We start from the raw sequence: 5,000 nt of genomic DNA, 5'->3' as shown, positions 1-5,000 counted from the left end.
TCCCTATCTGAGTCTCAGTGTTCTTGTCTCCATAAAAGAGTGGCTGATATCGAGGTCTCTTCGGCCTTGGCATTCTATAATTTTGCTTTATGGAGTTAGTACTCAAGCTTTAACAAGTACATATGCCTCGCAGAGCATTTTATTCAGTCCTACCATGTTCAGGAAAGTAGGTGATGATTTCAGCACCTCTTAGCATCCCCTACTGATCTGAGCAGGTGTGAGGTCCTAGTGAATCATGAAGCTAGTGCCTCCTGTTTCCTGTTCCCTAGGACTTTGCTGTCTTTGCTAGACCAAGATATTCAGAAGCAGAGGAGGATGTTCTCAAAGCTGATGACAGGGTCTGCAGCAATGCAGGAGAGGATGAAGAAGATAGTGGAGATGAGGCTGGAGGAGAAGGTTGGAGTTAGATTGAGAAGGGCTCGTTAATGGGCTTGGACTCCCATTCTACATGCAAAGGTGGAGATCCCGGTTAATGCAGGGGGTGTGCATGTGTGCGCGCACACAGCATAATCAGGTTTAAATTTTTAGGAAGATAATGGTGTCCAGGGAAGGATGGAGAATGTAAATGAGAGAAGCATGGGAGGACACAGCTTCTGGGGAACAGTGAACATTCTGGCAGCTACTCACTGATGAGTAAAGGGGAGGCAAGCTTCGGAAAATTGTTCTGGGGCCCATCAGTGGAAGGTCGTATATTAATACTAAGGAGGCTGTGTCAATAGGTACAGCTCGGGAATGCTACTCATAGCTTTTCCCTGTGGTTTCTATGACAGTGATTAATGGACCACCTACTGGGAGACTCTCCCACAACTGAGTAGTGTGGATTGAAGTAATCTATGCTGAAGATGTGACTTTTCTGGAAGAGACCAATTTCCCACCTCCTGTACACACTTATGGCTAAAGTCATTTCATGTCTCAGGGAGTGCGCTGTTGGTTTTCTCAGACTATGGGGCTTTGACAAACTTCTGGCCTCTCAGAGACTCCTTTAGCCACTCAGAACAGGAGAGCTGGCCTCGAGTCTGGCTCCATCACAGCTGGAGAGAAGTTCGACCCCATTTTCAAACAGCAGGCTCAATACAGCTGTGCTCCTGAATGTAACAGAGATAAGAGGACCAGTGTGAAATCCAGAGCTTTGGAGGGAAGAATGCATACATGTATAAATGAAGAAACAGAATTTTTCTATCTTCTTCCCACTCGCAACATATCTGAAGGCCTTGACTCAGCATTATCTGGTCTTAATGTTCACGCTTGCCCATCCGTCTTGGCGATGACTGATTTCATTGTTGGCTTGTTTTCACGACACGAATGTGGGATCTTTGGAGTGCCTAACTTCCTTGCAAGTTCCATTCGAGGGTGGAAGAGCTAGAACAAGCTCTAACCAGTAGACGGCCCAGTGACTCAGGAGCTTAAGCATTTAACTAATTAGTAAAGAAAAATGTGGCAAAGATTTGCAGTTAGTAAGAGTGAAAGAAGACTCACTGGGGCCTAAATTATGCAAGTTTCTATTTCCTTTTGGGACCATATCAGAACTTGGGAGAAGAAAGGCTACATTTTACCTTTGAGGAATTTTCAGAACATTTTTTTTTCATTGGTGACTAACAAAGGCAACGGTTTCACCACCTCGGAAAAATGCCTCATTTCCTTTTGTGAAATCTGGGTGCTTTTGAATAAATCCATGTTAGGAATGTGGATCTCCATCTGTGATGGCCAATGTCCATTCTCATTTTTGAACAAAACCTGGTACCAAGTGGTGGTCCTGGTTAGAAATAACAAGCAAACAAAAACAAACAAACAAAAAAAACCCCAACCCAAAAAAAAAAAAAAAAAAAAAAAAAAAAAAAAAAAAAAAAAAGAAAAAAAAAAAAAAAAAAAAAAAAAAAACCCCAACCCAAAAAAAAAAAAAAAAAAAAAAAACAACAACAACAACAAAAAGGAAGAAAAACAGAGAAAAGAAATAACAGAGCACTCGCTTTCCCCAGGCATCCTGGAACCTATATTTATCCTTGTAAATCAGGCAAATGTAATAATTGAGAGCACAGTCTTTCATTGGAGGAATTCAAATCCCAGCTTGACCTCTTTCTAGTTACAGGACTGTCCTCTCTGAGCCCCAGTTTTCTCATCTTTAAAATGGGGTCAATTATATCCACTTCCCAGGGGCTTCTAAGGATTAAATAACTACATATGAAAAATATTTAACTTAGTGTCAGGCACACAGTAATCATTCAATGTCATGTCAATTACTATTAACAAAAATAAAAGAAAGATGTAGAAAATGCACACTTATATTGTTTGTTAACATTTATACTAGAATCTACCTAGTCCGTAAATGGGACTTCTCTAAGTAAAGGGAAAAATTTGATTTCTATGTGTATTAGGTGACAATGGTAGGTTAAAAAATTACCGTTATGAATGATGTTTTCTAATTTTGTAGAAAGATGGTATTTCAATACTTGATTTTTAGATTTGTTTTATTTAGTTTTTATTTATTTTTCTTGCCTTATTTCAGAAAAAAATTCAAAGTAGCTTATAAACCTATAAACAAAATAATACAAACTAAATAATTATATTTTTCACCTACAATCTTTTTTTTCTCCTACAATCATAGCAACATTTTAAAAAGTTGTATAATTCCCAGACTGACGTGTAGGACTTGCTCAATAAGTGTTTATTGAGTTTAATTGAAATGAGAGGGAGAGAGGGAAGAAAATTCAATAAATGTTGCTCCTTGAGACTTTTTTTTCTTTGTCAACATATATTTCTTAAATTTGACCACTGTATTGATTTGAACCGTAAATAACCAGATTTATTTTTCTTATTTAAATGTTTATGTTAATCCACTTTAAAATTAACTTTGACAATTTAAGTGTTTTGAATAAGTACTAAATTCATGTTTCAAAATTGCAAAGATAGAAAAACACTGATGGGAATTTCTCTCCCATTCCTGTTATTTAGCCACTTACTTCTTCTACCTGGAGACAACCTTTGTTAATAATTTCTGGTTTCAATCCACTGTTGAAGTTTGTAAAAGAAAATCAGGTCAAGATCAGCATGTAGAGCTGTGACCACCGCTTGGCCTTTGAGGTTAGAGATGTATGAGCTCCATCACAAGTTCTTCTTAGTAGCTCAGTAGTTTTGGGGCAAGTTGCTTAACATGTCCAAGATCCAGTTTCTAACTCTATAAATGAATACACTTCTTTGCAGAGAGGTTATGAGGTTTAAATGAGAAGATGTATGTCATGACATGGCACATAGTAAGCGTTCAGTAAATACAGCGTTCTGTCATCTTCTATGTACTTCAGTCTTTGGATCAAAAATCTTTGATTTTTATGTGCATTGGCGACCTGAATGTATATTTTAAATGTTCATACTGTGCATTTGAAAAATGAGGGAAATACTGAAACATTTCTTCCTCCTCCCATCTCCAGTGTTGCTGCATGGATGCTGATGCAGTCATTCATTTAAGAACCAAGGATGGGATCCTTCTGTGTACTCCTCACTGCTATGGGTTTCTTCTCCCCACCCCGCCCCTGCACCATGTCCTTCTTATTCTTACCCAATGCCATTGAATTCAGAAAATAATTCGCTTGCCAAATGGAGCAGGGATTAGATTTCCCTCAGTTCAAGCCCACCTTTTTCCTACAAATGTAGGAAATGTAGGTTATGAGTGTTAGCTTCAGAGGTACATAGGCCTCAGTTAGAATCTGGACTTTGTCACCTTCTAGCTAACTAACCTCAGGTACCTTACTTATTATTTCTCAGCCTTAGTTTTCTCACCTGGAAAATTACACTAGAAATACCTCCATCACTGAGATGTTTGAGGATGAAAGAAAAAATATAATAAAGTTCCTGAAATGTGGCAAGTGACCAATAAACTATGGCTTTTGTAATGATTATTCTGAGACACAGGAGAGGTTTAGCTATTTTCCAAATGTTCTGCCTTCTCCACCCAGTAAAATGCAACCAGACTTGCAGACAGGCAAATCAGCCAGTGTTTTATAATGGTGCTTGATGATAAATGGTATATCTACTTGCTATTTGTAGACTTACCCAATGATGCATTTAAGATCATCTATTCTACTTGATGATCTTAAATGCATCATTGGGTAAGTGTTGACTATTCCCATTCATGATGATCGGGCTGGAAAGTAGCCCTCGTGGACCTGCTCCTATGTTAAAGGAGAGTGGATCAAATCTATTTGCAAACTTAGCTTTTTGATCATACTATGCTTTTCTTTTCTTTTTTTCAATTTCCCTTTCTCACTCCTTCCCTTTGTTTCTTTCATAATTTTATGTCTATTGTAAAGAATAAACAATAGACTGGGTCTGCTCTCAAAGAAGACACAAGGGAAAAAACAATCATCATTCATCAGATGGCATCCACACCCCAGGGCCAGCGCTAGACTACATGCTCTCATTTAGTCTTCACAGCAGCCCTGGAGCTACTAGTTGCTCAGACAGGGTAACCAAGTTGTCCAAAGTCACACAGCTAACAAGCAAATCTGGGGATCAAATGTAAGACTGTGTGATTCCAAATGTGATTGGTGGGGCCGGGGGTACTGTGTACGTGTGCATGTCAGTGTGCATGGAAAATTCCAAATATCACGACTTTCCTATGGACGCTAGACTCACTCTTTGGCTGACTGCGATGGTGTCTTCACAAACTCCACTGTGCTGTCGGTTTGCTCTTCCCTTTGCTCTGAGGACTCTGGGCAATAATCTTCCTACCCTTCCCACAGGGCTTCTGGTCTTGTCATCTGCTCAGACTCCTGATGTGTGCTTGCCTCAACGCCAAACATGGGCAGCGACGGCATCGCTGGTGCCCAGCAAATGTTTGCCTGATAAATAAATGAGTGAGTGAATGCGAGTGAAGGGGAGTAGCTGGCATCAGGTCATCTATATCTTGGTCTTTGTCTTGGATTTGTGATATTGGCTTCTAGCAGAAGCCTCAAACCTCTCTTTTGATTTCCTGTTCTTCTCATTTCCAACCGCCCCCCCCACCTCCC

The sequence above is a fragment of the Lipotes vexillifer genome, unplaced genomic scaffold (genome assembly GCF_000442215.2).
Source record: "Lipotes vexillifer unplaced genomic scaffold, Lipotes_vexillifer_v1.1 scaffold84, whole genome shotgun sequence".
Taxonomy (NCBI): Eukaryota; Metazoa; Chordata; class Mammalia; order Artiodactyla; family Lipotidae; genus Lipotes; species Lipotes vexillifer.
This window is presented reverse-complemented; position numbering follows the sequence as displayed.